Source organism: Miscanthus floridulus, chromosome 12 (assembly GCF_019320115.1).
Source record: "Miscanthus floridulus cultivar M001 chromosome 12, ASM1932011v1, whole genome shotgun sequence".
NCBI lineage: Eukaryota > Viridiplantae > Streptophyta > Magnoliopsida > Poales > Poaceae > Miscanthus > Miscanthus floridulus.
Window position 1 is genome coordinate 52,079,876 of NC_089591.1, and position 12,374 is coordinate 52,092,249.

Below are 12,374 nucleotides of genomic sequence, written 5' to 3' on the forward strand. Positions count from 1 at the left end.
CGACCTCCCGTCAGCGTTTGCATGTCCTTGAAGCTAGAGAGATTGACAACGACGACACCTCGATGGTTCGGTACGACTCATCGGCCTCGATGGTCCTTGGGCCGATGGAGAATACCCGTTGACTGTCTTTCAGTACCCATGGCCCTGATTTATGGAGAATACCATTGACTGTCTTTCAGTACCCAAGGCCTTGATTTATACTCGTCTATATAACTCGATGGCATGTCGTCTAGTTGGTGGCAGTGCAATAATATATATGGTATCTGATCCAATTTTTTTTCATGGACAGGGATACTCATTTATTATTACGACGATAGAGTACTACGAAGGGCCACTTTACGGCTAGCATACAATCATCAATATCGTATCCAATTTGAAAATTATAAGGAAATGGATGCTCATTGTATCTAATAGCCTTCATATAATTATTTGTATAGTATGAAACTACAAAATTTAAGAGAAAATAAAGGTATGTAATTCATCTGCGTTTATTCAATAGTAGGCATGTAATGACTTATGATCCTTTGAAAGATATGGAAAATGGTACACATTTATCGCCATGATAGTAGATATGCTTCGTTGATGGTTGGCATATAATCTAAATTCTTTAGGGGAAAGGATACTCAACTATCTTAGTTAACTATTTGTCACCATATGTGCCTTTCAATATGTAGCATGTCATTGGGATGTATCATTAGCGGTTGGCACTTGTTCAAAATGTGGAAACTAAGCTCATCGAAATGGTCAAGCACACACACCAAATAGAATGAATGGCTTCCTCACCGGGATTCGGATCTCTATATCCATGCCAACACATATAGCATGGGGTATTCTACCCTCACTCCCTTAACAATTGGTACAAAACTTCTACATTTTCTTTGAGTTTTGTGTGCAAGCCTAACTCAAAGATGTGTGGATGAATATATAGTTGGTTGGGACACTAGAATCCCTAGTGTAAGCCTGGCCACTATTAATATCAGTAATATTTCTCCAGTTTGTCCAAGTCCAAGTTAGATCTTCACGAGAATTGGGTACATCAAACTTTTTCCCCATGTTTTGACTAGTACTTAAACTCAAGATCTATGGCTGAGTCTTAAATTATTTGTATTGGGCATTTTAGCTTATTTCCTATGCTAAGGTGTCAATTGCTCTTAGATACCCAATGAAGTTATACTCCCTCCAGTCCAATTTATAAGGTATAGTTGACATGACATGGTCTCCTAAAATACACTTTGACCATTCATTTATTTTATATTATATTATTTATAATTATAAACTTATGACTATTGGATAGTATATTTGGTTACAAATCTAATAGTATCTTTGTATTACAATAGTTACAAAATTGTTTACCAAGTTACAAAGATTATAAAGTTACACTATTGATGGCAAAATGTCTTATAAATTGGATTGGAAGGAATATTTCCTTTTATATTTTACCTTTTGGAGTTTCAAAGATTCAATTGGTAGGTCTCCTACCATGGGACATCATCTTGTATGCCTTGGCTTCCAAAATCATTTTCTTGGATCATGTATTGTCATCTGCAAGCTTTCTTCTTTTTTTCCCTAATTTTGGAATTTTTTTGTCTTCATGTATGTTTGGTGACAACATAAATATGTTCATGGTCTTTATCTTTGTTGAACACAATATTTTCATTGTCGATAGGTGTTGGTGTTTTGTCACCCGAGGAGTGAATTTATACGTGTGTCGCGCTGCTCTAGGAAGATGATGGTAGCATCCAAAGACACCAGGAATTATACTGATTCAGGCCAGAGCCCTACAGTCTAGTCTCAAAGATAGTTCAAGTACGTGTTCCTCAGTTGAATGCTCTGAAGTTCTTATAATGGGGTATGTGAGAAGAGAGAAAGAGGTAGGAGAGTGGGGGGACTTCCCAAATGAAGTCTCGAGAGTCTGTCCCCTTGGAAGGAAGCCCTAGCCGCCCTTATATAGAGTCTAGGGCCATGTTACATATAAAGAGACAGGTTCTCCCGACCGAGTGGTCGTGAGCCTAAGGTAGGGGAAACTAGCTAACTTGGCTTGCAAGGAAGGCCATCTTGTCTTAGTGTCAGCGCTATGTCCAGGTGTGATTGTCATCATAGGTCTTGTGCCCACATCACATCATGATGTGACGTGATGCTGCAGTGCCATTCATGATGGCACTGTTGGCACGGTGCTGGTTTGCAAGCTATCCTATGCGACATGATCTCATCGTGGCCTTCATCATCGCCTCTCACTCTTCTGGTGGTGTTAGTATAGGAGTAGGTAGCTGCTCCCATGTCGTCGGTTGTCTTGCTAGTTGTGGAGCCTAGTGACCTTGATCCCGAGCCTTGGGGTCATGGCCCTTGTTGGCTTGATGGGCCTTGAAAGTTAAGGCCATAGTCGTGAGCCCCATCCTATAGTGGGTGGGGTCGTGCGCTCGTCTCATCGGGTCGTACGCCTGTTTTGTCAGGCCATATTTGGACGATGGGTCATCAGTACCGGTCGTCACCGCTTGTCGGTGCTGTCTTGTCTGTGCAGCGTGGCGTAAGGATGGCGTCTGCCTTGGACTAAGGAGATAGTTATCCCCTCAGTCCTAGCGGAGTGAGTGGGGCATGTCTACCCTTGTTAGAGCAAGCATACTCGGTGGAGCTCGACCTCTCCTTATTCCTTCTAGGGGTCAGGGACGAAGGAGAGGTCATGCGGTGTTGTGTTGCGCGTAGTGAAAGGAGAAAGGGAGAGGTCGTGGTCGACCACTCACCTTAGTGCTTGGCCTAGGTCTGTGTGGCTTAGATGGGCCATTGTTGCTGGGCTTGTGTTCGCTTGGCCATCGTGGGCCGCCTAAGCGGCTCACTAATCAGTGTCTTGAGATACCTAGGGTATCATAACCTTGATAGTAGCCCCCATGCAGTCTTCACAATCATGAAGTAATCATGGAGACACTATTATCTATGTGTGTCAAGCATAGGCTCGAAGTCATGGCTATTACGTACCATCCTATCAAGCCACCTTGATGGTCCGGTACGTGACTACTCTGCTAAGCCTGACCGTGTTAGGGTGCTACGTGCTTGGGGTGCAGTGATCCAGATAGAGCTGAGTAGTCTTGTTGATGTTGTACCGACTCTGTCTTTTGGAGGATCTCAATTTCCCCAACCTCACGTGGGCTCCTGACATCGGCTGTGACCTCCCACTGTTTGCCATGCGGTGTGGGGGTCTTAGGCTACGCAGTCATGTGCTTGGGCCTATAAATAGAGATCTTCCTTCCATTTGAACTACTCATAACCACACCTTCGAATTGTCCTGAGCCTTTCTGAAAGGCTGAGTTGGAGAGAAAGAAGTGTTTCTTGGTAGATTTGTGGGGATTTTGAGGATGCAAACCGCTAGGGGTCGGTTGCATCAAGAAGAGGCCATCGTTACCTCATCCAGCTAGCTAGTGCTAGAAGGAGGTTTGTGAGCGAGGAGAGATTGAGGTGCTGCTTAGGCCAACTTTTGGGTGTCATGGTTCCAGCGTCTTCCTGAACCCTCAGGATTTGGGGTTGTTGAATCACAAGCCCAGTGGCCATGATCAGCTTCTCTCGGAACCCATGGATAGCTTGACTATAGGTTGCTGATCTTCCATGAAGATCAGTTTAGTGACTAGTAGGACACTACACAAGGTTCAGGAAGAGCACTGTGGTGCCTTGGTGTCCTCATCATGCTTTTCAGAGCATGATGGTGGTGGCCTCTGAGCCTGTCGATCCTGCCCTTCTCTCTCTTTCCCCATATTTTATCCTTAGGGTCATGACACTATAGGAAGGTTTGTGAGGTAATCCTTGACCTCACCTTCCTTGCTTTTGTAGCATTCGCCCCTAAGGCTTTGATGGTATCTCCGTCAAGGTGATACCAAGCTTTTCGTCCTTTTTAAGCAGCATGACCACTCTTGTACTCATGGATTATTGAATGAAAAGGAATTTCTTTTCTGAATGTTTCAGTTGCCCTCGTGGTTGTGGCGAGCCCCTAAGCCGTTGGGTCATGGTCGTGCCACTGGTTCAAGGTTGCTGGACCGAATGGGTCGATTTGCCTTAATAGCGTGAGAGGTTGAAAGGATCTAACAATGCCTAGAGGGGATGAATAGGCGTATCAAAAAAAATCTAGACAAACTTAAATCACAAGCTTAGCAACTATCAGAAGTCCCAACAGTTTGAGCTAGAACTTCTGGTAGTCAGAAGTTCTGACATAAATAGCTAGGAGTTCTGACTCCTACGTCAACTACGCGACAAGTGCTGTAAATGAACTTTATGAATGAGATTTCTTATAAACCCACTTTCAAGTGGTTAGGTAGACACGTAGAGTCACTTCCTTGACATTGAAACACTTCAACTCCATAGATCGAGTCCAAACCCTAAAAAAAGATTTGAGGGAGAAGCAACACAACCAAGAACAAATATGATAGCACAAATCACAACAACAAGCACGCAGGACATAAGGATTTATCTCGAGGTGCAACAACCCCACAAAGGAGCTCCTATGTCCTCATGTTGTTGAGGTGACCATAAAGGTCAGAGTCTCTTCCACCTCCTTACCTCTCTCAAGAAAACCACAAAGGTCACTTGATCTTTCCACTAAGAAATCAAGGGCAACACAAACTTTTCAAGGCTCTTCCACAAGATGGAAGCTCTCAGGTGACACCTAGCTGGCTAGGGGCAAAGCCCCAAGAGTAATAAACACAAATCCAATAGGCTTGATGAAGAAATCAAGTGCTCAAACTTGTCCAAAGTGATTCTCTCACTCAATCCACTCTACTTTCACTCAAATCCTTAAGGGAATCGAAGTTAGGAGCACAGGAGAGAGGAGAGGGGAGCCTTGAATGCTTGGGAGCTATTTTGGCTGAAGTTAGGTCATAATGAATGAGTGGGTAATGGTTATAAGAGAGGAGAGAGCTATTTATAGTTAAGGAAAAATCCAACTTGTTTAGATCTACATCGAAAGTTCTAACATAGATCGCTAGAACTTCTAGTGCTTATAGAAACTACTATTTAAACACATAGTCAACTAGGCTTGCTCGACCAGAGTTCGATAGCCAGGACTTCCAATGGGCAGCCAAGCCAGGACGACTAAGTCCAAAGGCCCGGGACTTCTAGCAGGATCTAGTACTTCTGGTAGCCAAAACTCCTGGCAGACGTCGGCCACTTTCGACTACCAAAAACCCAAAAACTATATCTAAGTGTTCGTGAGGTGCTTGAGTGTCTCTCTTTTGATTTTATTTTTATACTTGAGCACTCTATCTTCCATAGACCACCTAAATTTGTATCCCTCTTTATAGTACGACAAACCTAAACCCAAAACATGAAATAAAAACTTTGGTGAGCAGTTTTGAGTTCAGTCCGTCTTTTATACTTCAAGAATTGAGGGACACCATTTCATCTAAATCAACTCTTTACATCTTTCATGGGACTAAAGCTACAATGTATCTCAATAAGATTTCATTAGTCCCTAATTTGAATGTCATCAATACACCAAAACTCACAACGAGGGCAAATGCACTTTCAATCTCTCCCTTTTTGGTAATTGATGACAACCAACTTAGGCTTTTATAAGAATGATAGAACTTAAAGCTTTTGAACCCCAAAATTTATGAAGTGCTCCCCCTTAATATATGCAATGAGTTTGAATTTCAATTATGACCATTTATACATCATTTGCATATATCAAGATATAAGCTCCCCCTAAATTTTGTAATTTGTAGGGTGCCTAACAAGTGTGTGAACATATATATCCTATGAAAAGAGATGCAATATGACAAGATATATCCACAAACAAGTGAAAAGAAGGTGATTGCCAAGATTACAAAGTAGAAACTTTAAACACCACATGGCCACAAAAAATAACAATCACCAGCACATGTAGAGACAAGCACAATAGCTAAGAAGATAGATAGATAAGCATTAAACTTGTCCTACAATCATCCATCACACAAATATATAGTTGTCCATCACAAAGTGTCAACACACGACATAGATAATCCAAACTAAATAGTTTAGAAGTCTTGAACCAAGCCAACTAACTTATTACATGATAGATCAAAGCCTAACACTCCCCCTTTGGCATCAAGTGCCAAAAAGGGTAGGCCGCGTGAAAGAAATGACTACTCATCCTCGTAGTCATCATCATCATGGTCACCACCACCATCATCGTCATCGTCGTCCTCATGGTACTCCTTGTATTCATCAATATGCTGCTTGCCTTGGCGATGAGAGGACGCACTATAGAACTCTGTACAGGCCTCATCATAAAGCTCAAAAGGGTCACGAAGGGGCTCCAAAGGCAGTGAAGCAGCCGTGTGAATGTCAAGCTTCTACTCAATGTGATGCATCCTCTCTAACATCTCTTGCTCACATTGAGCACTAGCGCAACAAGCCCCAAATGTGTACCTCATGAAAAACTTGAAACGACTGGGGAAGGTATGGAGCATATGGAAAATGCCTCACCACATCCTCACTGGCAGAGGTAACCTTATTCCAAATGTAGTGACTAATGGAGAACGGAGTGAGGTTCTCGCCAAAGCAATCATGAATCACTGGAGAATCATCCCAAAGATAAGTGGAGTCACCTCCCTTTGGATATAGAATATGTCGAAGAATATTGTTCAACACATAGTAGTAGGGCTTCAACCAAACTATCTTGCCATCAGCCTTGTGACCCTCCATATACATGTACTGATACTCCGTCATAGCAAGGGGGTGAATTTCATCAATCTTCACTTTCTTGCGATCAGCACTACCAAAGTCAATAAGATGAGAGAAGGTGATTGCATCAACCTTGTAGTGCTTGCCCTTGGTGGTCTAATGGATAGAGCGATTGGGGATGTCAAGGTGGTAGGAAGCATAAAACTAACAAATGATCTCATTGTTCCTTGGCTTGCAGAAATTCATCAACTTGTCAAGCCCCATCCGACATAAATCATGAACCAACTGCTGAAGCTCTGGCTCAGGAAATCGACCAAGTGTCAATGTGTTAATGTACTTCATTAGAAGTACTGGAGGCTCCTACTTCTTAGCATACCGGTGATAGACATGGTAGTCATAAAAGTCAAAGTGGAAGGGATGCCTAGAAGTGATACTCATACTCAATCCTTAGGTCCTTAGGCTCTTCATAGTGGTTTTGGGCATGTTCTTCCTTGATCTTAGACACATTGTGATTGTAGTCAATCTATAGATGAGGGGTGTAGCTAGTTGCCACAAGAGTAAGTGTGCTGAGCCTTTCAGATGGTGGGGAGGTCACCTTGGAAGGGAACAAGACGGTCCTCGCTAAAGTGAGTGGAACCCCAAGGAGGAGTACGAGGACACACATCTAGATTTATGGTGCATCCTTCATGATTGAGAGCTTCTTTGACTGGATCACCCCAAGGCACATTTTCAATGCCAGGGACAAATTCCCAAGCTTGGTCACCCACCAATGGAGGAGGGGCTACCGGAGCTAGAGTGTCACAAGCACGAGCTGGCCCTACCATGACCACGAGCACCACCAACTGAAAGGTCCTTGTTTGGTTTTGATAATTGAGTGACAACCTAGGTGGACTAATATGTGTTTATGTGAGATACACAGGTGATTAGTCCACAAGTATATATGTGTGAGCAACATAAGCCATGACGGTGAAGATGGCCTAGATATTGTCGGTATAGAAAGTGACCAACTAGTAAATATTTGTAGTTTTGCTGTACGTTGTGATCGGAGGTGGCCTAGCACTCAATGATATAGGATTTATACTGGTTCATGGCAACATGCCCTATGTCCAGTGTGGGTTGGTCGATGACTTTATTCCTGAGCCCAAGTGCTCAAAGTCTGTAGTGGGGTTACAAACGAGAGAGAGAGATGGGGTGTTCTAGTCGGTCCGGTCGGAAGGGCCGAGATCGACAGGAGCTATGCTATGAATGAAGTGTCCAAGCGTGTGCTTGAGGGGTTGCGAGTTATCGATCTAATGAACCTGAGCTTTAAGAAGTCAACTTGGGTTAACTGCCAGTATTTGGAGGGAGCACATCCCCTTTTATAGAAGAAGGGGATGGCTTTACAAGTGAAAGGGAGAGAGAGTACGGACGTTTCTAAGCCTTGTTGCCCACGCCGATGGGGATGGGATAATGGTGGGCGCCCTGCAATACTGTTGATGTCACTGCAGAATGTTAGGTACATGTGGGAGGTTGAGCTGCTTTCTTCAAGACTGGAGGACGTCAGTACCTACAAAAATGTTGTCTCGCCAACTAGAGGCATGGCTATACCACGTTCACTAGTACAGTGAATTCCTGGCGCCCACAATACTATTGATGCCTAGAGGCACATGGGGGTCTTACCGTATGGGTGTTTTGACCGGCGCCTACAATACTGTAGAGGTAAATGTCGGCGCCTAGAATACTGTTTGTGGTAGGGTGGTTGTAAAGTACTGTTCCATAGGGTATGGTCCCTGGTACCGTGGTTTGACTTACGAGCCTCGTCTTGCCTTCCTTCGTACGCCTTCTAGTTCTTTCTGAGCAGGCATCCCTAGTCGGATGGCCCCAGTTGGTTCTAGTGCGCCAATCAGAGAATAGCGATGGGCAGGGTTTTCTATGAACCCCAGTCGGAGACACGGGGTCAGAGTCGGAGGCAGGTCCTTAGGGTTAGGCTTTTCGAGTGGAGGCTGTGCGAAGGCAGGCTGGGGCCTAATGCTAGCGCTCCTGATCGGAGAGGCCATTCGGAGTTGGCCTGAGCCTGAGCTAGTGCTCTGGTCAGAAAGATGGGCCGAAGGCGGCTAGGGCCTGAAGCGAGTGCTCCGGTCTATTGAGTTTAGACTCTTGGGCCTGGTCTATAAGAAAAAAGTCCATCCTCCTAGGCCAAGCCCTAGTGTGGAAGCTGATCCCCTGAGGGATCCTGGGTTTATGAACCTGACAGGAGCCCTCGAGCCCCTAGGTGATTCGGGTAGAATCGTCCAAGGGATTTTTGTCTTGCTGGTGGGTGCGCGTGAGTGCACCCACAGGTGTAGCCCCCGAGCCCCCGGGCAGTTCAGTGCTGAACCGGCTGGGGGTGTTTCTGAGTTTGTCAATGGGGGATGTTTTTCTGTTTGGTCAGCGGGTGCGCGTGAGCGCACCCGCGGGTGTAGCCCCCGAGCCCCTAGGTGGTTTGGGCCGTACCGGCTAGGGGTGTTGTCTCAATAGGCGTGTATGCATGTTTTTTAGTTTGAGATGGAATTTTGTTTAACCACGGTGTCATTGCGCGCCGTGGGATCAGCTGAGTCGGAGTCATGAACGGGCCCTGACGTCGGTGCGCGCTGTGGGTGGAGATAGCTTGGTTCGGTTGTGTCAGAGCTCACTGATCTTTTGGTGTTGATGCACAGTTGTGAGATTAGGTGAGGCAGGGTTTGTGAATGGACCCAAGCGTCGGTGCACGCATGTGGATCGAGAGAGTTAGCTTAGTTAGTTTTTAGGAATCGGACAGGCCAGAGCTTGTTGGATCCTAAGTGAAGCCATTATGCGAGTTTAGGAGTCATGGTCCTAGGAGCCATAGCCAGATGTCATAGATCCTATCAACACAAGTTAAGTCACAGTCCCAAGAGCCATAGCCAGATGTCATAGATCCTATCGACGTGAGTTTAGGAGTCACTGTCCCAAGAGTTGTAGCCGGATGTCATAGATCTTGTCGATGTGAGTTTAGGAGTCACAGTCCCAAGAGCCATAGTCGGATGTCATAGATCCTGTCGACTGTGAGTTCAGGGTCATGGTCCCAAGATTTCTTTAGAGCGCAGTCAGAAGTGAAGCCGTTACGAAGACGTTGTTAGTTTAGTTAAAGATCGGACGAGGCGGTGCTCAGTGGATCCTGGCGTCGGTGCACGCCATGGGACTAGGCAAGTCATAGTCGTGGATCTGGCGAGTTCGAGGTCGCCATCCTTGGCATTTTTCTTGAGCCCCCGAGCCCTATCGGGCCTTCGTGGGGGTCGATATGAGTATTGTGCGTTACCCCATCCTCGATTCCTCACAACCAGGAGGGGCTGAGTTTCATTGCCTTTCCCGATCGCTCGGGCTCGAAGACTAGCTCGGTGAGCTCACTAACAGGGTGTGATCGAGTGGAATCCGGGTCCTGTCATTCGTGATGGGGTTGGCATAGCCCTCTTGTGACATTCCACTACTCCTTTACCTGCAACCCGACAGATGCCTAGGTCATTCCGGAGACCAACCTAGGTGGCATTTCGGCCTCCCCTTGATGGAGATTCTATGGGCTTGGTGAGAGGTTCAGGATCGAATGAGAAGGTTGAGATGACCTAGTCTACTGGATCGGGATAGGGCCGCATGGTGCTCATCTACAGTTTTCTCCCCTGGCTCTGTTGGTTACTCATATCGAATGAGGCAACCACCGCTTCATGATGCAACATAGAGTGTTCTAATGCATTTAGTTGCACGTGCGATGCTTAGTTCCCAAGCCCCTGAGTGGTTCGTGCCCTAACCGTCCAGGGGGTTCAGGCGTATGGAATGAAATGCGCGTATGGATGTACGAATGTTTTAAATTGAAATAGAGGGGCTTTGATAGTGTTTTACCTTGACGACTGGAGTGACGGGGTTCGAAGAGCTCTAGTCAGAAATGTCCGACTGGGACCTATGCTTGTTAATCGTGGGTTAGCTCTCGTGTGAACAGTTTTGTATTAATGAACACATGCTCACCTTGATGACCTAAGAGACGAGGTTTAGAGAGCTTCAGTCGAAAATGTCCGACCAGGACTCATGCACATCATTCGAGACAGGAGTCAGCATGGCCCGCATGGGGCACCCCTTCGCTTCCTACCTGTATCTTAGGTGCTTATCCTAAGTGAATCGATCGACTCAGGAGGCCGGTTGATCTCTCCCGATGGAGATTTTGCTGTTGGATCTCTCTAGGTCTAGCCTGGGGAGACGGGGAGCCGTCTATGTGTGGTGGTGCTTTGGTCTTTGTGCCTGATGTGCGGTAGTGGTTGGTCGTGCAGTAGTGGTGGGCCATGTCCTGGTCATGTCCCGTCTGATCAGGAGCTGTTTTGTCATGCTGGGCACGTCCCATCGGTCAGGGGGCGTCCCATCTGCATTAAATGGAAAAAGAGAGAGAGTTTCTCACCCCATCGCTTTGCCTTCCTGATTGGCATGTCCTTTCCTAACCGCTGCTCCCCTTCCTTTAAGTAGGAGAAGAGAGAGGGTGTTCACCTCATTCTTTTACCTGTTCATCGTCTGCCGCTGCCGCCTTTCTTTTTCCTCCTTGTCGAGAGCATTCCTGAGAGCCACGAAGGTTTCTAGGAAAGGAAGGGGGAGAGAGCGAGGGAGAAGAGGAGAACTCACTGATCCTTTTTGCAAGCCGGAGCAAGATGTCGGACTGGAGGTCGTCCACCATGAGGAAGTCAGTGCTAGAGTCTTTCATCTAGAAGGGTTTTCTATTGTCGCAGGAGGTGGCGCATTAGAGGGTCCCTAGGGAAGAGGAGTTCCCGTGACCTCATCCCGACGAGGTGGTGTCCTTCATTACCTTTCATGAGCGTGGGCTAGGATACCCCATGCACTGGTTCCTGCGTGGGCTCCTTAATGAGTGGGATTTGGAGCTGCAACACCTTAATCCGATGGGGGTGCTGCATATCACTGGTTTTGTCACTGTCTGTGAGGCTTTCCTCAGGATGGAGCCGCACACGGATCTCTTCCAGCGGTTCTTCTCTGGGAAGACCTTAATGGCGGGGAGCTCGGTTGAGGCTACGCTGGTAGGGGCTTTTGCCCTTTAGAGGAAGCCGAGCATAGGAGGTTTGTACCCCTCGTACACCCCTTGTAGTTCCAACCGGGGGTGGCACAGGGAGTGGTTCTACATCAGGAACCTAGAGGTGGCATCATTCTCGGCATTTGTTGGCAGGAGGCCGGAGGAGCGAGAAAGCTAGTCATGGGGTTGCAGCCGTAAGGAGAGGCACAAGGTGGAGGCCATCGAAGAGGAGCTTCGAAAGCTCATGAGGTGTAGCCTTGATAGAGTGCGGGTGTTCTACACCCTATACCACTACCGGATTGCACTGTTGGCGGAGAGGACGTAGCCAATGTGGGAGTACGGCGGCCGGTCGGACCTGAACCGCACATCACCGGAGGAGTTGCCATACGATGAGGTTTGGAGTTGCGTCAGCTGGGTGCTGCAGTTAAGGCCTAGGGAGACGATCGTGGGAAAACCCATACCGCTCAATGCCTCGATCGCGCCCACATTGGTGCGTTCCCTTGTTTTGTTCGTGCTTCTTCTCTGCTCTTTCCTATTTCTTTGATCTGGTTCATTCATTCTGTAGGGGCTTGGGAGGTATAAGTCCCAGCCACACCTTCCCAAGGGATCAGAGGGCATGGCTTGGCTGATCACTTAGAAGAAGGTGGTCGAAGCTCGGAAGAAGAAAAAGAATAAGGAGATCCTATGGAAGCAGGAG